At 30.5% G+C, this 25000-nt stretch overlaps 1 protein-coding gene across 1 annotated transcript in view; it reads left to right on the top strand.

Moving 5' to 3' along the window:
• LOC129744560 (leucine-rich repeat-containing protein 70) overlaps positions 1 to 25000 on the top strand; it is a 51823-nt gene that overhangs the window by 14942 nt on the left and 11881 nt on the right. The window lies entirely within an intron of this gene.

The raw sequence follows: 25000 nt of genomic DNA on the forward strand, positions 1-25000 counted from the left end.
GGAGGGAGGCGCATTGACTAATTTCCTTAAACTGAGGAAATTAATCTTCGTGGTCGTTTTAGAATAGTTTCGAGTAGAAACTCTTAATCATTTTTAATGTTCTTTCTTGAGACCTAAACAATTGAAAATCAAATCATTTTCAAGCCCTTTCGCCGATGTTAGGCCCGGAATACACAACTTTTTTGCAACCCTTCGTTGCGCTACGTACAACCTCAAGCGGATGACGCAGATGATGTTTAACCGGACCACACTTGGTGTTGTTTTTCGTCCCGCGCGCGCGCATTTGTCGCTAATCATACCATATATACACCGCAACACACAATCTAAACACACATTCCGATCGGTCGGTCAACCAACTTCGCCAACCACTTCCTTATCAAAACGCGACCTCTCCCTTTTCCGCCCACCACACGTTTCACTCTGTTTTTGGAATCCGGACAATAACAGTACGTCACAACTTTCCAGAGTGAGGAATTTTTACTAAGCTATCGCCCTGGATAATCCCGAATCTTTAGAAAGTTTCAGAGTTCTGATTGATTTAATCAGAAAAAGACAATTTCCTCTCGGAAATATTTAATTGTCATTCATCAAATTTTACTCGACCCATTATCATCGCTCCATCCACTCAGTGAGTGAAAGATTCCGACGAATCCGACTGGGGCCCGACAGTCGATCTCGGACGGAATCAATATGCATCAAAACACAGCAGCTACCGAATGGCGGTGGCACCACATCATTCACATGACTTAGTGATGCCAGCAAGCAAAGCAGAGTTGTAATACCTTCCTAGTAAGTAGCGTAGGTGTTCAATTCGAATCCGCAACAAATCACTTGAGCTAGGAGAAAAAATATCAGCAGATAACGGCAGAGGTGGAGATACTAGCGGAAGATGAAAGAACCAGTAATATTTCTAATGTAAAATTTTCGAAAGTTTGTTTGAGAAATTTTATGGGGAAAAATTGAAATCCAGATAGATAAACAGAAATTTTACTGGCTGTGAACTTTGAACACACTGTAAAACTGTCATTGATTTGGTGAAAAATTATCTTGAACTGCCATTCTGTCAAACTTTCTGAAAAACATACTTTTGAAAATAATTGGTCCGAAATTACTTCCTTGTGGACCACCAATATTGATGAATTTTGGACTGCATTTAAAATGATTGTATCCCATTTACCCGAAAACCATTGCCCAGAATGAATTTTTCCCAGAATGACAAATACCCGAAATCAAACCCCAGAATGAACCATTTCCCAGAAAAAAAATTCCCCAGAATGCACCATTTACCAGAAATTTTTTTCCCAGAATGGACCATTTCCTAGAATTTTTTTCCCCAGAATGGAACATTTCCCAGAATGGCACAAATCCCAGATTTTTTCCTCTTGTATTTTTATTTGTTTTTTTTCTAATGAATTCTTGTAAATTTCATATGATTCGAAATTCATTTTTTCAAAATGATTTTTTTAAATGAAACTACAACTTTGAAATTTTCCAACTAAATTTATTTTAGAACCAATATTGTGCTTTGTTTATGGTTTCTGGAACTTTAATTGATTCAATGCTTACCATGGTCCTTTAAAAAACCGTTTTGGTATCCGACTCCTCACGCTGCGCGTTCGAACTTGAAAGACGTTTTGTCCTTCACGCTGTCGCGTGGCGGACGGGGCTAAGGGATCACCCCTAGCTTTCACGCAGACCTAGGAAGCCCCGGCAGACCTAGACCAAAGTAATGGGGCCGCCGCTTCCGACGGCGGGTCGGCGGCCACCTCGGATTTGGAAGCTTCGGCGGCTTTGTGCCGCCTCGGCCCCTTCATCCTCGTTGGTTGCGGCTTTGCCGCAAAAGAATAAAGCTATGAAACCCCATTTTTTTGTAAAAAAAAAAATTTTTTTTTAAATAATTTCTAGTAAGGATAAATGTTTTCAATTTTCTGGGAAATAGTTCTTCTAGCGAAAACATTTCTGGTAAATGGTTCATTCTGGTGAAAAAAATTCTGGGAAATGGTACATTCTGGCGAAAATTTTTCTGGGGAATGGTTCGTCTGGGGAAAAAAATTCTGGGGAATGGTTCTTTCTGGCGATTGGAATTCTGGGGATTTTTCATTCTGGGCAATGGTTTTCGGGTAAATGGAGTACAACCATTTAAAATAAGGTTTTTCTTATTTTGGATTAATCCAAGTTGAATATAGTCTTTGATGTGTTGGCAAATATGATCACATTTCGAATCTAAATTTCCGCAATTTAGTCCCTTCTCTAAACGGGAATCAACCATACGCCTCTGTTTGTTGTTTTCGAACAAACCAAAGAGAGCGCCTAAAAACTGCGGGCCCCGAGTATGTTGTAATACCATTTAGGATTGCGTTCGGTCCTGCTGTTGTTGTGTTCTGCTGTGTGATTGTCAGATGGCGTCAATAACAACAAAATAAAACCCGACCGACCGACCGACCGACAGGGCAATGACGAAGTGCCAAAAACGAACCAATTCGTCATTTTTTGTCCGTACGGCGAGGCGACGATGAATTGTGAGGGAGTCGGCTGGCGATTTGTGAGAGATTGCCACTTTGTTTATGACTTATGACTTATGATGTTCGCGGTGTCGGGTATCAGTGAGAGTGTCCAACGTGGACTACGGTTATTGCCCACTCAGATAATAAATAATTGTGGGAAGGCAAGCAACGACAGAAAAAAAAATCAGTGACGATATAAGTCACACATTTGACCAGAATTGGTACCGATTCTATAAATTTCGAGAGGCGCCAAAACTCGTCAACAGGGAAGTAATTTTTATCATCAGATAAAACTGACCTATTCAAATATGCAGTACAATTATTTGACTGATAAAAGTGGTCCAGCTCGAAGCTTTGGAACATCGGTCTTAATTATAGTCAAGAAGTCACACAAACGCTCTTAGTAATAATCTCTTGATGTTTTTTGTTCTATATTGTTTATTAATTATGGCCACGAGGGTCATTGCTCTGAAGTTACTTGAAAAACTTTCGATGACCTCTTTGACTTTTCCAGTATTATGTAAAAAAAACTAGACATGTTGTATCGCATTACTCAATGAAATGTTTCAGTGTTCATCCCATCATATAAAATAAAAATTGTTATTTCCGTATTTTTTACAAATATTTCAGGAAATAATCAAAGACATAAATTATTTTCAAATTTGTTGATATGGCTGTCTATTTCTTGGGAGGTCTTAAGTAGCACGTTTACTTTGAATATTGTAACTAGGAATTTAGGTCTAAAATCATTTATAAATTTTCATAAAAACCCTGTAATTCACACAATTAAGTTCTGAAAAGTAGCGGTTTTTTTTTTCAATATTAGAAAATCAACTGCGATTTGAAATTTTTTTGGATCAATAATCCGTAGGGAAAACTTGGTAAAAGTCATATTGTTGGAGAATCATACTGTCTGTCAAATGTGACCGGGATATTGAAGTTGTACAGCTAACAACAGTGACATTTTTGTTAGTTTTGTCATTTTAGTCAATTTTGTCATTTTTATTATTTTTGTCACTTTTGTTCTTTTTCTCATTTTTGTCATTCTTGTTTTTTTGTCGTTTTTGTTCTTTTTGTTATTTTTACCATTTTTAACATAGTTGTCATTTTTGTAATATCTTGTCATTTTTGTCATTCTTGCCATTTTTGTCATTTTTGTAAATTTAGCTAATTTTGTAATTTTTGTCATTTATGTCATTTTTGTCATTATTGTCATTTTTGTCATTTTGTCATTTCAGTTCTTTTGTCATTTCAGTTTTTTTCTCATTTTTCGTATTGTTTTCATTCTTGTTTTTATTTTGTCATTTTTGTTGTTTTCGTCATTTTTGTAAATTTAGCTGTTTTTGTAATTTTTGTCATTTTTCTCATTTTTGTAAATTTAGCTATTTTTGTTATTTTTCTTATGTTTGTTATTTTTATCATTCTTGTCATTTTTGTCGTTTTGTCAATTTTGTCATTTTTGTCATATTCGTCATTTTTGTTATTTTGGTCATTTTTGATTTCTTTTTGCATTTTTGTCATTTTTTGTCATATTCGTCATTTTTGTCAGTTTGTAATTTTTGTCATTTTTCTTCTTTTTCTCATGTTTGCCATACTTGTTATTTTTGACATTTTTATTTTTTTTTGAAATTTTTGTAAATTTTTGCATTTTTTGTCATTTTTGTAAATTTTGTCATTTTTGTTTCCCCATCCGCATAATTCTTGTTAATTTTGTAATAAATTCGAATATTTTGCTGTTTTTGTCATTTTTGTCGTTTTTGCCAATTTTAACATTGTTGTCATTTCTGTTCTTTTTATCAATTTTGTGATTTTTTCATTTTCGTCAATTTTGTTATTTTTTATGATTTCTGTCATTCTGTCATTTTGTAATTTTTTTTTCCATTTTCGTTGATTTTATCAATTTTATTATTTCTGTCATTTTTGTTATTTCGGTCATTTTTGTTTTTTTTTTCATTTTTGTCAGTTTGTTGCCATTTTTGTCATTTTACCCATTCTTGTTATTTTTTTCAATCTTGTTTTTTTTTGTCATTTTCGAAAATTTTGCTATTTTTGTCATTTTCTTCATTTTTGTCATATTTGTCATTCTTTTTATATTTTTCATTTTTGTCATTTTTGAAATTTTTTAAATATTTTTCCATGTTTGTCATTTTTGTCATTTTTCTTGTTTTTCTCATTTTTGTCATATTTTTGGCATTTTTATTTTTGTCATTTTTGTAAATTTTTGCAATTTTTGTCAGGTTTTTTAAATTTTTTTCATTTTTGTAGTTTTTATAATTTTTGGTTTTTTCCTCATTTTTGTTATTCTTGTTATTTTAGTAATTCTTTTTTATTGTCTTTTTGTCATTTTTGCCATTTTTGTTATTTTTTGAATTATGTCATTATTGTCATTTTTGTCAATTTTAACATTGTTTTCATTTGGGGTATTTTTCTCAATTTTTTTCATTTTCGTCCATTTTGTTATTTTTAACATTTTTTGTTATTTTGGTCTTTTTTGTAATTTTTGTTATTTTAATTATTTTTTTTGATTGATTGTATGTTTGTTTGTTGTTTTGTGATTTTCAACATTGTTGACATTTTTGTTATTTTGATCATTTTTGTAAATTTTGTTATTTTTGTCATTTTTGATTTTTTTTTTTTTATTCTTGTTATTCTTGTCATTTTTTCATTTTCTGCATTTTTGCCATTTTCAACATTGTGTTCATTTTTGTCATTTTTGCCTTTTTTAGGATTTTTTTTTAAATTTTTTTTTCATTTTTGTAATTTTTGTCATTTTTGTCATTTTTCTTCTTTTTTAATTTTTGTTATACTTATAATTAAAAAAAAAATTTTTTTTTGTTATTTTTGTAAATTTTTTCAAGTTTTTAATTTTTGTTTTTTTTTGTAGTTTTTGTCATATTCTCATTTTTGTTTTTTTCCTCATGTTTGTGATTCTTGTTTTTTTTTGCAATTTTTTTTTGTCTATCTGTACATTTTGCTATTTTTGTCATTTTTGTGAGTTTCTCATTTATGTCATTTTGTGAATTTTAACATTGTTTTTATTTTTGTTGGTTTTTCAATTTAGTCATTTTTTAATTTTGTCATTTTCGTCAATTTTGTTATTTTCTAATATTTTTGTCGTCTTGGTCGCTTTGGTCAGTTTTGGACTTTAAAGTTTTGTTTTGGTTCAAAACTCATCCATATTTTTGCATATCGTTTGCATGAGTCAATTTTTCTCTTTTAAGTTATAACGGGAAAACTAGAAATTTTGTTCTGAAACACGAAGGATATTTATTTCCACTGCGGAACCAAGCCGTCTTATCATTTTTGTGCTTATTTATATTTTTCAATCCGTAACCATGTATCTCTGTAGATATCCGGTAAATAACTGTTTAGTTGAAGTATGTCTGATGGCATTGAAGGCAGTTGAATTACACCCGCAAAACTGAAATTTTCAACAAATAATATCTATGAGCAATTCGTCAAGTAAACCCAGATCGAAAAAAACGAACAAAAATCGTCCGTTCAACCGGTGATACGGTCCAAAATTTGAACCACGAAACGTATCAAATTTCGACCGATTCAAAGCCCTGGTGACACAACAAGTTTTTTTCCGTCAATCGTGTAGTTTTTGAATTCGATCTGGTTTCAAACAAAAATATGTCTGCTGTTAATTTAAGTTGCAATTATTATTTCAAAAAAGTTTCTGTAATACTTGACAAATTTTGTTTTAATTTCTCCTTCAATTGAAATATACGTAAATTAACACTTAAACACTGCATTTTTCGGCATAGTATCTGGGGAAATTGGGCGAAGTAACGTCCTGGGCGAAGCGGCTTCACTTGTTCAAAAAAAATTGTGAATCACCTAGAGGAGGTGCTAAAGATGAGAACCTGCTCTGTGAAAAAATTATACTTATTGTTGGATTTCGAATTAAAAAACTGGTCAATATGATTTTTCTACTTATCTATTGACTACTAGGACGTGGCCAGCGCCGTTATTGATGTTCAAAGAGAGAGCACTGACCATACTCACTGGACACTCGATTTCGTTTGTTGGATAATTTTTTCAGACGTACGCTATATCGATTCCAGAGTCCGTACGATCGCTTTTGATGAAATGATATCCCAGTTGGAAAGTACCAAGGAAAAATAGGCAATTTGGACGATACAATCGGGCTGAACAAATAAATTTCTCCTGCAGAGAGTTTTTTGACTAATTTTGCAAGGTTCGCAATTGGGATACATTGACAGTTCTTTACGAACACTATCCTTCAGAGAGACTTCAGCCCTAATCTCTAAACAAGAATAAAACAATTAATTTTCTCAAAAGGACGTACCCAAAACGCGATTTGCCTAAGAAAAAATTACCGTTTTCGCCCCTTCGAGAAAATGGTTGAATTTTCAGTGTTTTGATTTTTGATGCAGCCCAGTGGAGCCAGGTCTAATAATTTTTTAATATTCGCACTGATTTTTTTTTAATTTGAAAATAATTATAATTTTGAAAGCAAATTTATTAATGTTTTGAAAAGTCCTCATCATATCTCAGTTCAAGTAATAAATTTAACGTAAAATATATACATGTTCAGTAGTGACTTTAATCCTCAAGTCCATATTCAATTTGTTCAGGTGGATCATTTTAAGCACCTCCTGCCACTCAACTGTTGAAAAAAAACGGAAAAGATTGGTTTCATTTTGAATATTATAAAAAACTAGCTGATTTTACCCGGCCTTGCTCGGGTTCACATATTTTAATCGAAATGAGTCGTTTGACTTTTTGAAATTTTGAAAGCTTTTTGTTCATCATCATAACAAATTGGACCATGTTTGGCCATGTGAGCTTTGTAAGTTTTGTTAGTCTTCTTAAAGTTTTAATTGGGATTATTAGCAAAGTTTATCGTTTTCATATTATTGAATAACTAATAGTTTTTAGGTTTACTAATAGAAATTTGAAATAATTTCCCTTGAATGCTTATCCATTCTATCACGAAAAACATTTCAATCTAAGGTTGCCAGGTTGCCCGGATTTATCCGGATTCGCTAGAACATTTGAATCAAAACTTGAAGTAAGTTCGGTCTGGCCCGGTTTCCCGGATTTTGTTGCAAAAAGGCCGAATTTATTCACATCACTTTAGATCGTAACATAAACTGAGATTTTATAATTATTATATTATTTTGCATTTTTAAGTTCAAAAAGAATTTTTAAATGGCAAGCTTTTGAAATAATCATGACTCGTGTTTAGAAGCTTGATATATAATTTAAAATCTGCTGATGCGGTTTGTTGAAAACAAATATTGCTAGTATATGTTTCGTTATTTTTACTGAATAATTCCGCGGTTTTGACTAAGTTTGCACGGATCTTGCCAGGATATCGGTTTGAACATTTTAAAATCAAATGCGGGATTTGAGCAGATTTTTCCATAAAATTGGCTGGATTTGTCGATACGGCAATTCTAGCAACCTTATTTTACACCCACCATTTTTTAGGAAGCTTGAATTGAATTACCCTTTTTTTCATTAAATGATAACATTTTTTTATCTTTTCCATGGGTTATCTAGTGAAAATCCAATGTATTAAGCTTGTAAACAAATGTTAACGACCTCTTTTCAAGATCTACCCGTAGAATGGAATACCTATTTCAGTTTTATTTTGTACTTAGAAATTTCTGAATAGATATCCGCTGAAACCTCATAAAAGACTTCCTCTGCATTTTTTCAATGTGCTTTTTAAGTTCTTATAATTAGATGGTAGAACTGAACACATCGATGATCAATAATAACTAAAATTAAAAAATTTACAAATGAAATTGAATTGTACAAAACTAAAAACTTCAGATTAAAGTCTCGTGCGTTGGATTTGGTTTTAATTTTTTGCATAAAATGAATGTTTAATTGTCTAATTCCTATTGTAAATTAAATTCCTACACGACAATCAAAGGATGAGATCGCAGCCTTGAACTCACAACCCTCAGTTTTATTAATTGTTTCCCTAAAAGAAGTTCCGAAAATAGAAAAATGGTTGGTTCTTAAAAGCTGGAACATTAGTTTTCAGTCCAAATCGTTATTCAACTGAAGAAGTCAATTCAAAATGAACATGAACTAATGTATCCATACTTTACACACTGCATATTCTAGTAGATTCTCAACCACTGTTCTTCTCAATATATTTCTAACAGGGGAATTGTTTTTTTTTCTATCCTAAATGAATGCTCATTATTGCAATCAAATGCCTCGCACCGGTACCACGTGCTTTGAACAGTAGAAGGAAAAAAACCCGCCAAAAACTTCGCTATGAATTTTTAAATCGCTAGCAGGCTTTGATTTGCTTTCCAGTACACGTGAACTCTGGATAGTCGTTTCTTACGCCCGGCCCATGGTGCGAAAATCGGCTGCCAAATGGGTGCCATGACTTTTGATTCGTGTGAATAAAAACGAAAGTTGTATGGGAGGGTCCCTTTTCTTAGGTGGGAGGGGCTCAAAACTATTACTAAAACCTTACCATGGTCCAAAAACATAACTGTACCAAATTTTAGGCTGATCGGTTAAGCGGTGTGGATTTGTATAAGGTGCATACAAACATATATAGTCCAACTCATCTTTATATATTAGATTATCTGATGTTCAAACTAACATTTAGCTATATTTTCCCATGAGGGTTAGCATCTTTTAAAAATTATCTTAGGTAAATTTTAGCTCAGTGTGCCCTAGAGTAGGGGTGAGCAACCAGCGGCCCGCGAGACCCTTTCGTGCGGCCCGCGAAGCATTTTTCTAATATTTTTGCCTGAACTTGTTTCTACAATGGATTGTTGGGAAAATTTATATGACTTGATCAAAAATGCACTTATTTGCATTTGCCTCACAATCAGTCAGATTGTTAACTTTTTTTCTGACATTTCAAGCATTTATTATGTTCTGTTCAATGCATAAATGCAATATTGTTTATTGGCATAACGTTATATTGGAGTTTTTTTTTTATTCGGCATACATTTTTCCTAATTGTGTACCACTTTGAAAAGCAAAATCCATCAAAGTGAATCGGAGGAACAGACAAAAATCGGAAGCTACAAATGATCAAAGGATTTACAAAGTCCGTTACAGAAGTCATTATTTTCGTTTCAAGCTAAAATAAAGTAGTATGGATAAAAAATGTGCTCAGCCGATTTTTTTTAAAATTATTTTATTCAATTCGGCTAAAAGGCTTGTTCTGTTAGTATTCAAATACTGACAAAGAAATTAAACCAAAACCTTATGAAATATTTTTTATTTCTGAATATTGACGAAAATTACGAAAGTTTAATAACTGGGTGAACTATTTTAGATTTTTTATCAACATGAATCAGCCGGCATCAAGGTTATCGACAAAATTTATAAGTTCTTGATGAAAACAAAAGATATATGAAATTATGCGATTCGATCCAAAAGGTCTTTGCGATTATCGGTGATGCCTTTTTCAGTAATTTGAAAGAAAATTTGTAACAAACATCGATAAATTCAGTTATTTCACTTACAGTTAACTCATTCCACATTTTCAAAGTAATAATATAGCTTTAGAAATCCTATCCCAATGATATCTTAATAAGATTTAAAATTATAAAAACCTGGATAAAAATTCCAGAATCAAAAATTTAGATTTGAAGATAGTTGCTTAAAAATATGTGAAATTGAACATTTTTCTGTGATTTCGACAATTTCTTTCATCATATCAATGCCATGATCCGATACAGAACTTCATTTTAAAAACGGGGTTATTTATCGGTTGTAGAGAAAATATCTAGGCTTTGAGGACAAATTTTATTTGTGGAAAAAATCACAGAAAGTCAATTAGCGATTCAACTTCCAACGCTAAGAAGACGGTGATTTCCTGAATATATATTTTCCATACGATTAGATATCACTGCGGTAAGCTCCAGAATTTTTTTAAATGGAAGTGATGACAAACAGTACTATCGGTTTTAACAAGAATGTTGTAAGAACGAATGTTCGCCAAGAAGTATTATTAAAACCTTGAGAGAATTTTAAAATGGCAAAGATTCAGTGATGTACCTTTTAAATATGGAGTATTTAATAAGTTGTGTTGAATTTCTGTTGTTGAATGAACGTGAATTCGTTTTATCTTTCCTATTTCAGATTTATTTGGGCCTAAAATTTGTATTCCTAAAATATGACGTGAAGCTCTGCTAATTAATAAAAAAAATCATTTTAGGTGCGGCCCGCCTATAAAATTTCAACATTAAATTGGCCCCTTTAGTTCAAAAGGTTGCTCACCCCTGCCCTGCCCCCTTTTTCTTTTGGGATAAGATTCTTGTAATTTTTGTCATTCTTGTTGTTTTTTTGTCGTTTTAGTATATTTTGCTATTTTTGTCTTCTTTGATTTTTTCAGTTTGGTCATTTTTATCATTTGTGTCATTTTTATCATTTTTGTTAGGTTTGTAATTTTTGTTTTTTTTCTCAATACTGTTGTTTTTTTTTTTATCATTTTAGGAAATTTTGTTATTTTTCTATTTTTTGTCATTTCTGTTTTTTTATTTCTTTGTTTCTGTCATTTTTGTCATATTTGTGTTTCTTGTTTTCTATCATTTTTATAAATTTGGCTTTTTTGTCATTTTTTTTTCTTTTTCGTCATATTTGTCAATTAGGTCAATTTTGTCATTTTTCTCATTTTTGTCTTTTTTTTTCACTCTTGTCAGTTTGTCATCTTTGTCATTTTTATCATTTTTGTCAATTTTTTTTAATCATTTTTATCATTTTTTTCAAATTTGCCATTTTTGGTATTTTTGGCATTTTTGTTATTTTCGTATTTTTTGTCATTTTGGTTATATTTGTGATTTTTGTATTTTTTTTCTCATTTTTGTCATTCTTGTCTTTTTTTTCATTTTTATCATTTTTGACAATTTTGCCATTTTTGTTATTTTTGTCGTTTTGGCATGTTTGTCATTTTTGTCATTATGTCATTTCTGTCAGTTTGGTAATTTTTTTAAATTTTTGTCAATTTTGTTATTTATTGTCATTTTTCTATTTTCATAATTGTTTTTATATTTTTAATTTTTGTTCTTTTTTTTTGTCTATTTTGTTATTTTTGTCATTCTTGTTTATTTTCTTCATTTTTGGTCTTTTTGTCATTTTTGTAAATTTTGTTATTTTTGTCATTCTTGTTGTTTTTGTCATTCTGTTTTTTTTTGTCATTTTTGTTAATTTAGCTATTTCTCTCTTTTTTGTCATTTTTTTCATTTTTGTCGTTTTTGTCATAACGTTACTTTTGTCAGTGTGATTTTTTTTATTTTTGTCGTTTTTCTTGTTTTTTTTTGTTTTTTTTTTGTCATTCTTGATTTTTTTTGGCATTTTAGTCATTTTTCTTATTCTTGTTATTTTTATTATTCTTATTTTTTTTGTTATTTTTGTCATTTTTGTAAATATAGCTTTTTTTAAAATTTTTATAATTTGTGTCATTTTTGGTCTTTTTCTGTCATTCTTTTCATTTTCGTTATTTTGCTTTTTTTGTCTTTTTTGTCATTTTTTACAATTTAGTCATTTTGGTCATGTTTTTCGTTTTTGTGATTTTTGTCATATTTGTCATACTTGTCATATTTGTCATTTTTGTCATCTTTGTAAGAGTTGTCATTTTTTTGTAATTTTTGTCTGTTTTAACTTTTCATTGTCATTTTTGTAAATTTGATATTTTTTTTTGTATTTTTTGTCATTCTTGTCATTTTTGTTATTTTTGTTATGTTTTTTATTCTTGTTATTTTCATCAGTCTTGTTTTCTTTTGTACGTTTTTTTCATATTTGTAAATTTTGCTTATTTGTCATTTTTATCATTTGTGTTATTTTCATCATTTTTCACATTGTTGCCATTATTCTCATTCTTGTGATTTTTGTCTTTCTTGTGTTTGTTGTCATTTTGTGAATTTTGCCAGTTTTCATTTTGGTCATGTTTATTTTTTTTTGTCTTTTTGGTCATTTTTAACATTGTTGTCATTTTTGTCGTTCTTGTTATTTTTGTCATTTTCGTTTTTTTTGTCATTTTTGTTTTAAATTTTTGCCATTTTTGTCATTTTTGTCTTTTTTTCATTTTTGTTATTTTTATCATTTTGTCATTTTATTTTTATTTTTGTCATATTTTTTTTTCGTCATTTTTATCAATTTTGTCATTTTTTACATTTATGTCATTTCTTTTCTTTTCTTGTAATTTTCGTTTTTTTTTTAAATTTTTGTCAGTTTGTCATTTTTGACATTTACATATATCATTCATGTCATTTTTCACTTTTATGTCTTATATCAAGATAATTTCATTTTTGACATTTATGTCATTTTTGACATTTTTATCATTTTTGTCATATTTGTCATTTACTCACTTTTTTTGCATTTTTTTATTGGATGGCGTCACAATCCATGATTAGAGCAATGCATGATTCACGTCATCCATTTCTCATTTCGAGTTATTAAAAAATAGAATTATGGAGGAATAAAACTTTATTTGACAAGGGAAATTTTCTCTGGGGAACATTACGAGTTTAATCGCATGAAATTAAATCTTGGGTTTATAATTGCAGTTCCATGTTCAATGAGTAGAAATTGACGTCCTGTATGATTTCATACCGTCTTGTGAGGTGTGAATCAACTAATTTTCTAATTGCTTCCATTGAAGTGTAGTATGTTATTATAAAAAACAGGTTTCCCTCAGCATGATTGCTTTATTTGCGTGTCGGATTTATTATTAGCCTGTGACCAATAATGGCAGATTGTCATCGTGCTACCGAACAGTGATCACCAAACACAACAACAGCTCTAATTCCACTCATAAAACAATAAAAACGTTTTTACTACCACGTGCAGTAATCCAATTGACCGACAATTAACCGGACACATTCGACACTGGTTTTTGGAGATTTTTTTGTTAGAATTCACTTTTCAACGTTTCGCCTTTTTTGGTAACCTTCTTCAGGGGCCCTCCTTTTTGGGTTTCGATACTTTTCAAGGTTCATCGATCAATTTGACATCGTTTGAGCTCTCGATTCATTCCCGTTAAACCATCCCACGTCTTGAGATATTTGTGTTTACGTTTCTCTATCGAAATGATATTCTGGCCGAACACCTTACCTCCACACGGCTGTGTTGTGGTCCTGCGGTGTTTGGTTTGTTTTTTCCCACTTGAAATATTATCACTCTGTTATTTATTACTCCACCGCGGTGGGGTGAAGGGACAGTAAGTAAGCAGAAGTGAAAACAAGTCAAATAAAACGACGAAGCAGGGAAAAAACTGTAACAAAAACAAACAACTGACAAACAAGAGTGTGGAACTGAACTGAACTGTTATCTCATCGCCTGAATGGCGTCCGCGTCAAATTTCCTCCACGTCTCAGGATTTCGTCAATTGATTGTGGTGCAGCGTTTTGGTTGTGCATGTATGGACAGAAAAAAATACAACCGCGAGCCGTGGCATCAATGAACCCACGGATTGGGGACCGGTGTGTATGTGTGTCCGAATGTATGTACGTGTGCCTCTGGAATGGTGGAAGTTGTTTGTTTCGGTTTCCAGAAATATTGAACATCAACGAAAAAAAAAAGTTGAAACACACAGGAAGGAAGTTCGAAGACCCGTGCGCGCTCCACGTTACGTGTAAGTACGTCGTCGTCGTCGCCAAGAGGTGTTAGGTCAGGTGGCCCGAACTGTGGAAAGTACGCCATACCCCTGCCTGCTCCCTTAACATGGTCCCCTTCCCTTTGGCTCCATCTATCGTTTAATTTTCGCTGAGGTAATCTTTCGGTCTCTGAAACTGGATGACTCTACTTTTGGTTGTCGGTGTGTGGGTTGGTTGGGTTTGTTGTTTTCCTTTTTCGGGTACCACTCACTGTGTCGCCCGCCTTTTCATGGAATCATGAATGAATCACATGCCATTCAACACGTTCTTTCCAATTATTGTTATTACTACTATTATTATCATTGTTGTTGCTTTTGTTGTTATTATTATCATTATCACCACACCCCGGTAGCTAAGCTGGCTAGCATAACTAGTCAGTTTGTGGTATGTTTGTTCCGTTTTTTTTCGGCGGCCAGCGGTTTTCCTAATCTGAGATGGCCAGATCAGCGGCAGACCCGTGACGAATGGATGAATGAAATGAGGCCTCGTCGCAAGATCGAGAACTGTCCCCAAAGAGATCACACACCTCGGCACGGGAAGACCGACTGACTCGAAGACGACATGGCTCGAAAGACTGTGCGTCGTAAATTAATCACAAATTATCAAGTTGATATTTGGGGCTTTAGTTTTGTTGAGTCTATCCATCGTTCTTACTTTTAAATCTCAAACAACAAGGAAGCGTGTTTGAGAAAAAACATTGGACGCTACCCAGTCCTTATAATAGACACTTCAAGTTTAACACAAGCATCAACTATATGACACGTGTGTCAAAAGAATGTTGAATCAAACTTCTGTATTAGCTAAGCTTCGCCTCCACCTCCACCATTTTGTTATGAAAAACATTTCGAACTCCACGATCTTTGGTGTGGTTTTGTAGAACAAGTTCCACTTCACGAAAGGTTGCTAAAGTTTTGCAGAGAGGTCAAAAGAAAGGGGCTTGGGGGTAGCAAAAATGGCAAAAATAGCAAAAATGACAAAAATTTCAAAACTTACATAAATTGCAAAACTTACAAAAATGACAAAAATGACAAAAATGACAAAAATGACAAAAATGACAAAAATGACAAAAATGACAAAAATGACAAAAATGACAAAAATGACAAAAATGACAAAAATGACAAAAATGACAAAAATGACAAAAATGACAAAAATGACAAAAATGACAAAAATGACAAAAATGACAAAAATGACAAAAATGACAAAAATGACAAAAATGACAAAAATGACAAAAATGACAAAAATGACAAAAATGACAAAAATGACAAAAATGACAAAAATGACAAAAATGACAAAAATGACAAAAATGACAAAAATGACAAAAATGACAAAAATGACAAAAATGACAAAAATGACAAAAATGACAAAAATGACAAAAATGACAAAAATGACAAAAATGACAAAAATGACAAAAATGACAAAAATGACAAAAATGACAAAAATGACAAAAATGACAAAAATGACAAAAATGACAAAAATGACAAAAATGACAAAAATGACAAAAATGACAAAAATGACAAAAATGACAAAAATGACAAAAATGACAAAAATTACAAAAATTACAAAAATTACAAAAATTACAAAAATTACAAAAATTACAAAAGTTACAAAAATTACAAAACTTACCAAAATTACAAAAATTACAAAAATTACAAAAATTACAAAAAATTACAAAAATTACAAAAATTACAAACATGACAAAAATTACAAATGACAAATTTGTCATTTTTGTCAACTTTTTAGAACTAGGGCTTGATAAGCATTCCAGATTGCCCGGTTTTATCCGGGCTTGCTCGGTTTCTCAATGAAAAATTGGGAAAAACCCGGTTCGGTTGCCCGGATATCGAGGAAAAAATACCCTGATTTATTTACAGTTTAAAAATAAATCCAAACCAAAGCCTAGAATTAAGTTAGTTTAATTTATGATTTTAGCGTCGAATAACAATTTTTTTAACTTGCAATTCGTTTTGGAATTGTGAAATAAGCCTTGAACGCCGCTAATGTGCCTCGGTGGAATTTTTTGTCGTCTTTCACCTTTTTTCTTGAATTTTTATGAGAAATTCCTGCATTTTAGTTCGATTTGCCCGTTTTTTCTGGTATTTGGGTTAAAAATTTTGAATTTCAGACCAGCATTTTGAGCAAAAAAGCCCGACCCGGATACGTTCTGGAAAAACTCTAGGAAGCTTTTCACTGCTTCACTGCGATGGGGAACTTGCTTTACAGGGCCACTCCTGCGATTGTTAAATTAAAAGTGGGTACTGTTAAACTTATGATGATTGTTGCGAACTAGCTTAAATTTGTATGACGCATTTCAGGATCTAAGGTGGGTATGAGTACCTAAGCCGGGAAGTTATGCAAGTTCTCTAGACGTTGTTCGCCATTTACTTTTCTACACAGCCAGAAAAATTCGTGTAAATTTAGATCGAAATTGATGCACGAAAACGGAACATCGATTTTGATGTAAAATTCTATCATGGTGTATTCTTTTGAAGGATGTAATTTTTGAGGCGTGTAATGCACGAGATCGAATCACGAAAGCCGTCGTGTAAAAATACACAGGGATGTAAATTTTGAAATTTATTATCGTATTGTTGTTGCATTCGATGATTCCCAGCACGGAGATGTTTTTATAGATCAGCGTCATCAGTATCCGGAACATCATGATTTTTATGTCAGCATCATCAAAAGATTCTCCGGATAATCACTGTCCGGATATCAGCCACTGCAAAAAATCTGACCTTGCTGTCATGGAAAGAAAACTAATCAGTTTCAACCACATTCTTCATTTCCGGTAAACTTAGGTACTGCTTTAAAAGAAATGCTGCTGTAGCTACGCTTGTGAAAGACTCGTTTCCGAATAATTTTCTGATTTGTTTACTTTGTGCCCGACGCGCAAACTAACTTGAAATATAAAATGGTTCAATTTAAATATTTCCATTCAATTTTAAATCAAACAGATATAATTTTACACTGTTTGTGATATAAATTTCATTGACCGGTTGGTTTTTGCATGACGCAATGTAAAATTAAATCGAAACAGTTGATTTCTATTCAATTTTTGAAAATAGGCTAATATGACATCAAAAGGAGTTTAAAATTACATCTTTTCGTAATTACACTCAAGAAAAAAAAGATCACTCGTTTTTAAGATTCCGTGTACTTTTAGAAATTTTTTGCTGTGTATGCTGTATAATTCATAAACAGCAAATCCGTTGCTGGCTTGAGACAGGTTTGACTTATCTCACTCCCTTCCAACTATTCGAAACAAATAAAGCATCCTGAAAAGGTTTCTATTCACGATTCCTAATTTGCTGAGATACTCCAGCTGGCTTGAAGCTACAATCCATTGTACATCAGACCCCGCTGAACCCCATAATAGAGTTAAGTTCAAAATAGTTAAACACTTTTTACATCTAACCTCTTTACCATTTGAAAAGAATATCTATTTTTACCATAAAATTCTTCGGGAATGTTTAAAAGGCCCACAAATCAGTGCTGAAAATTTACCTGGTCGCAGCATGCCGAGAACGCTATAGCGATTGCCCGAAATAAAAAAAAATATTTTCCCACACCAGCATGATATGGCCTTCAATTTTTGAAAATAACATTAAAAATACCTATTTCAATGCTTATTCTTCAAACTTTATTGATATATCTCTTCATTAAGCATCCAGCATCCAAAGACCTAGAATAACAAACACTTTACAAAATGTGCGAAAACTGCAGCCACAACTTATGTTTTACACCATAAAGTTTCTGTTGAAACGGACCATTTTCGGTACACATAACCTCAACCATCACGTCAGAGCTTGGGAGATCTATAAGTGGTTACATCTCATCGGCATTATGAGACAACTTTTTCGTAAACTTGGTTAAGTTTTTGGGGTAAAACATATTCCAACCCACGATACACGTTGTCATCAGGACAACGCCTACTACTCATTAGTTTACTAGAGATACTTAATGTTGACCAAATCTAACCGTTTTTTCCAACTTTTTCATTAAATTTGCATACTTTAAAGTTTTTTTTTTTAATTTTTGGTTATGTTTATTATCATTTATAATTTTTTTTTCTGTTTTATTTATAATGCTTGTTATTATTGCTATATTTTTAAACATTGTCATTTTAAACCATGTAAATCTTTTTTAAAGTTTTTTTTTCGTTTGTTTTTGCTTACAGTTTTACGAAATTTCGTAGATTTATGTCACTTTGGGGAGGTACTTTTACACTTCTTCCTTTCACAGACTAGATACATTTAGCCAGCATCGTTCTTGAACACTTGAAAAGTAGAATATTTTCAAAACTGTGATGTGATGGGAAATAATAACCAAACCAAAGTAGAGTTTAGAGTACTTGGGAAGCTTTTGGGAACAGGCATATAATTAAAAGGGAACAAGCTTCTCTTGTTATTTAAAAAAAAAAAATTGAGAAAAATTTTGTTATGAGAAGGTACTTGCAAGACACGCTGGCGGAAAAGCATTAAATTTTTTATAAAAAAATTACAAAAAAATGTGCAAACAGCTCTAACGTAAGAGCAAAAATTTCAGAAGTGCATTTTTCATAAATGGAATACGACACTGAATAAATCTTCAATAAACTACTTAAACTTCATATTTGTGACTTTGGTTAACAAAAAATAGGGTAAAATTTAAATTTTTCAACCAGTTTTTTTCCTTGTTAGAATGCTTTTCAAAACAGAACATTCAAAAATTCAGATTACAAATATCTTCAACATTTATTTTGAATGTAAGTTTTGTGAAAATATTACTAATCTACTAAAATACATAGATGTGTTTTCAATGGCAAGAAGATGTTTGAAATACTAGAAGAAGAACCTGAAAATTGCTTCTTTTTTACTTTTTACTAACTTTTTTAGATATCTTTGAGGGAAAAAGCTAAAGTTAAATGAGTTTTAAATTCTTCGAAAATGTTTACCTTTTTATTTACATTTTTTTCCTATGTACCTAATTACAAAACGTCAAAGATTCATCTGGCATCCCGAATTGTTGAGACTCGTCTTATCGAAGCAATCGATGAGATGAAGAGCAACACACGCAAGATGTTTGTTTATCATTTGTTAACAACTAATAACTATGGTGATTCTTGAGTATAAAAGCAAGTGATAAAAGTAAAATAATGTATTTTAGTACCAAAAGTAGAACAAGTCTTTTCCTTCCAACAACATCAATTCTCACCTTCAAAAATTAACCGCTGGATCTTGATTTATCCTAATTTCCGGCCAAGAACATTGACCGGAAGATGCTCGTAAGCTTCTAATTAAAAACGGATATTTTTTTCTCTCGTTTCCCGAAAGTAAACAACTTTGTAGCTCGCTTATATTAATCGAAAAATCGTGAAGTTTTTCTCGCTTTCCAAATAGGTAGCGGTTGAGGCTCTTTTTTTCTCAGGTGTTTCATTTCTTTCGTTGAGATATTGATTTCAGATGAGTAAAATATAGTAAAGTAAATTTAATTCCAAGGGATTATGTTAAAAAACCAAGGAAAAACATATTGAATCATTTTTAAGTTTGTTAATCAGAAATTAGAAATAAAAAAAAACCTAAAATTGAAAAAAAAAATCTATCAAGCAGTTGCTAAGTCGGTAGGCCTTAGCGCAATTTCATAGAAGAGGTAATAATTTTTCCAAGAGCACGAATCTGCAGCGCTGCAAACTAGATTTCTGTGATAATCCAGTCACGACCATTACAACTATTGATAAGATGTGTGTCATCGGGTTGAAGTGTGCAGATTTTTAGTCAAATCTGTTCGTTTTACATGGTGTTGACTCAACAGCTGAAAATGGTTAAATAAAAAAAAAACAATTTTAACATGGAAAATTTTGGAACAAAAAAATCTAAAATAACCTCCAAGGCGCATACTATTTTTTTTTCTTCTGACATATCTTAAAATATTTTCATCTTTTAATACTTTGTTTTTACAGAAGTGTGCGGCAGTGTGGATGTTCGGAATGTGCCCTCGAATCTGAACCGGCTCAAGGATTGCGTCGTGGTGGAGGGTTTCGTGCACATCCTCCTCATCGATAAGTACAACGAATCCAACTTCGAGGACTACGAATTCCCAATGTTGACGGAAATCACCGAGTATCTGCTGCTGTTCCGAGTCAACGGACTGAAATCGTTGCGCAAGTTGTTCCCGAATTTGGCCGTCATCCGCGGAAAGACCCTGGTCGGCGATTACTCCCTGATCGTCTACGAGCTGATGCACATCGAGGTAAGATTTATTTATTTTAGATTCTTGGAAAAATACGGGAAAAAATAATTATTGAAGGGAGGGGGTCTTGAACGAAAAAGTGTCTCAAAACTCCTTAAATGAGACAGGAAGACCTCGACTAAGCCCCTCGGGGATAAATGACTGTATGGATTATTTATGGATATCGTATGTTCACCGAGATTGTTTTACGATCTGCCCGAGTGAATCAGTTTTGCACTAAATAAGCTAATAATCATAAGTAATGGCCGTCACGGTTAGTTTGGTGCCGGCCAGCTCGTTTGGCATCGCTTCGCACGCACCGATGCTTGTTGCTGATTTTTTAATTTCTGCCATTGGATTTCTCGTCGATGTGCTGCTGAATCTCGCTCTCCTCAGCACTATCCTAGAAGAGTTGATGATTACTTTAAACTTCCGACGAAGCTGCGCCAAGTAGAATGTGTTTTCGGAAGATAGCGGAAGAAATTGGCTTCCAAATGAAGTGTTGATTAATCGGCGTTTATCCGTGTAGACATTTGCAATTCTTTTGAGCGGGTTTTGAGTTTGCAATCGCTTAATGGGGCTCGTTGAGATTAGCATTAATTTTGAAACAGTCATTAGGTGTAACTTTGACTTCATATGGCGAATTAATTCTGGAACTTGATTTGTACGATGTAGGCAGTTAGGCTTACGACAGAAATAAAAAAAATAAAAAATAGATAAAATGAGCACAAAATGATTAAAATGACAAAAAATGACAAAAATGACAAAAATGACAAAAAATGACAAAAATGACAAAAATTACAAAAATGACAAAAATGACAAAAATGACAAAAGTGACAAAAATTACAAAAATTACAATGGTTACAAAAATGACAAAAATGACAAAGATCCTCAAAAGTTCGAACTACTTTTTTCAAAGATTTTGCTTATTGCTTCACGACTAGCTGTAATTTTTTCATTGAAAAATAAAACAGAGTTGCGATTAAAAATAATATAAATGAGACTGATCATAGATTCATAGAAAAATATGAAATATATCAAAAACCAAAAGTTTAACAACATTTTTAAAATAAGATAAAAAAAACAAACATAAAAGTTTAATAAAACATAAAAAGTTATTAAACACGAAAAAAAAAAATAAAAGGGAATATAAAATTAGCTTTGACTTCATATGGCGAATTATTTCTGTAACTGTTTGGCAACAATGATTTGTACGATGTAGGCAGAGGAATTATTTGGCTTACGCCAGCTTGCTAATTCTGAAAAACGACTCATGAATCTACATTGTAAATCGTATTCCTGAATTAAAAATTTAATTTCCGAATTCTAAATTGAAGCTTTAAATACAGAAATTGAAAAAGAACAACAAAACTAAAAAAATGATAACAATGCCTAAAATGACAAAAAATGACATTACAAAAATGACAAAAATGACAAAAATGACAAAAATGACAAAAATGACAAAAATGACAAAAATGACAAAAATGACAAAAATGACAAAAATGACAAAAATGACAAAAATGACAAAAATGACAAAAATGACAAAAATGACAAAAATGACAAAAATGACAAAAATGACAAAAATGACAAAAATGACAAAAATGACAAAAATGACAAAAATGACAAAAATGACAAAAATGACAAAAATGACAAAAATGACAAAAATGACAAAAATGACAAAAATGACAAAAATGACAAAAATTACAAAAATGACAAAAATGACAAAAATGACAAAAATGACAAAAATGACAAAAATGACAAAAATGACAAAAATAACAAAAATGACAAAAATGACAAAAATGACAAAAATGACAAAAATTACCAAAATGACCAAAATGACCAAAATGACATAAATGACAAAAATGACCAAAATAGCAAAAATGACAAAATGGCCAAAATGACAAAAATGACCAAAATAGCAAAAATGACAAATGGCCAAAATGGCCAAAATGACAAAAATGACCAAAATGACCAAAATGACAAAAATGACAAGAATGACAAGAATGACAAGAATGACAAAAATGACAAAAAACGACAAAAATGACAAAAATGACAAAAATGACAAGAATGACAAAAATGACAAGAATGACAAAAATGACAAGAATGACAAAAATGACAAAAATGACAAAAATGACAAAAACGACAAAAACGACAAAAACGACAAAAACGACAAAAATGACAAAAATGACAAAAATGACAAAAATGACAAAAATGACAAAAATGACAAAATTGACAAAAATGACAAAAATGTCAAAAATGACAAAAATGACAAAAACGACAAAAATGACAAAAATGACAAAAATGACAAAAATGACAGAAATGATAAAGATCCTCAACAGTTCGAAATGATTAAAATTATCAAAAACCACATTAAATTACAAAAGATGTCAAAAATGGCATTATTTTTCAAAGACTTTGTCAATTAGGCTGAAACAAATATCAATTTCTTCTTTTGTCACCTCCCTTTCGAAATTTTCAAAAAACCCGAAGGGGGAAATAAATAAAGTTTGAAGTATTTTATGTAAATTTCGAAAAAAAAATCAAGTATCCGAAAGATTACAAGAACAAAAAACTGAATTTTTGAAGATAAGAGTTATTACACTTTTTGTAAACTTGATTTTATTGAATTTTTCGATAAAATATTACTTGATTTGTAGGTTTTGTGCAATGATACAGTATGCAATTTTGTTGCATACAAGATTTCGTGCAATTTACTCCAATTTATTTATTTTTCGTATTATTTTTATTGTCCTTACCCTCGCGATGTTCCAACTCCGAGTGACAAAAGAAGGATTTGAAATTTGTTCCGGATACTTCATTGAAAAATTAAACAGAGTTGCGACTAAAAATAATATAAATCAAACTGAAAGACTGATTAACCAAAACTTCATAGAAATATATAAAATAAACCTAAAACAAGAGTTGAACAAAATTTAAAAAAAAAGATAAATAAACAAAACCAAACAAAAAAACATAAAAAATAACATAAGAAATTTTAGAACACTCAAAAATAATAAAAAGTAAAAAACAATTAAAAGCATACATAAAAAAATAATTAAAAATGTCGACAATTATAAAAAAAAATTACGATAATTTAAAAAAAAAATTAAAGTTATACAATTTTGTGATAACAGGCATAAATAATTGAAAACCAATGAAAATAATTTAAAAAAATTAAATAATTGAAAAAAAGATACAAAATTTTAATCAAAATACAATAATTTTCGAAAAAGAAGTTGTTAAAACAAAACCAAATTAAAAGTAAACAAAAAATAAAAAATAGAATTATTATTTTATAAAAAATGAAAAAAAGGAAACGAAGGAATATAAATAAAAATAGAAAAAAAGAAAAAGAATAAAAAAGAAAAAAAAAGAAAAAAAAGAAAAAAAAAGAAAAAAAAAGATAAAAAAGAAAAAAAATAAAAAAGAAAAAGAATAAAAAAGAAAAAGAATAAAAAAGAAAAAGAAAAAAAAAAGAAAAAGAATAAAAAAGAAAAAGAATAAAAAAGAAAAAGAATAAAAATAGGTAAAAATAAAAAAAGGAAATCAGAAAAAAAGGAAAAAAGACAAAAGGAAAAAAAATGAGAAAAGAAAAATAAAAGCAGAAAAGAAAAAAAAGCAGAAAAGAAAAAAAAGCAGAAAAGAAAAAAAAGGAAAAAAGAAAAGAAAAGGAAAAAGAAAAACACGAAAAAAGAGGAAACAAGAAAAAAGGGAAAAAAAGGAAAAAAGAAAAAAAGGAAAAAAAATTTAAAAGAAAAAAAATATAAAAGAGAAATAAATATAAGAGAGAAAAAAATATAGAAGTGAAAAAAATATAAAAGAGAAAAAAATAAAAGAGAGAAAAAATTAAAAAAAGAGAAAAAATTAAAAAAGAGAAAAAAAATAAAAAAGAGAAAAAAATTAAAAAAAAAAAAATATATATATATATAAAAAAATAAAAACAGAAAAAATATAAACAAGAGAAAAAAATAAACAAGAGAAAAAAATTAACAAGAGAAAAAATAAACAAGAGAAAAAAATAAACAAGAGAAAAAAATAAACAAGAGAAAAAAATAAACAAGAGAAAAAAATAAACAAGAGAAAAAAATAAACAAGAGAAAAAAATAAACAAGAGAAAAAAATAAACAAGAGAAAAAAATAAACAAGAGAAAAAAATAAACAAGAGAAAAAAAATAAACGATTGAAAAAATTAACGTGTGAAAAAAATAAACAAGAGAAAAAAATAAACAAGAGAAAAAATAAACAAGAGAAAAAAATAAACAAGTGCAAAAAATAAACAAGAGAAAAATATAAACAAGAGAAAAAAATAAACAAGAGATAAAAATAACAAAGAGAAAAAAATAATAAAAAGAAAAAAATAAAAAAGAGAAAAAAATAAAAAAGAGAAAAAAATACAAAAGGGAATAAATAAAAAAGAGAAAAAAAAGAGAAAAAAAATAAAAAAAGAGAAAAAAATAATAAAAGAGAAAAAAATAAAAAAAGAGAAAAAAATAAAAAAAGAGAAAAAAATAAAAAAAGAGAAAAAAATAAAAAAAGAGAAAAAAATAAAAAAGAGAAAAAAATAAAAAAAGAGAAAAAATAAAAAAAGAGAAAAAAATAAAAAAAGAGAAAAAAATAAAAAAGAGAAAAAAATAAAAAAGAGAAAAAAATAAAAAAAGAGAAAAAAATAAAAAA

This window comes from Uranotaenia lowii, chromosome 2, assembly GCF_029784155.1.
Source record: "Uranotaenia lowii strain MFRU-FL chromosome 2, ASM2978415v1, whole genome shotgun sequence".
Lineage (NCBI taxonomy): Eukaryota > Metazoa > Arthropoda > Insecta > Diptera > Culicidae > Uranotaenia > Uranotaenia lowii.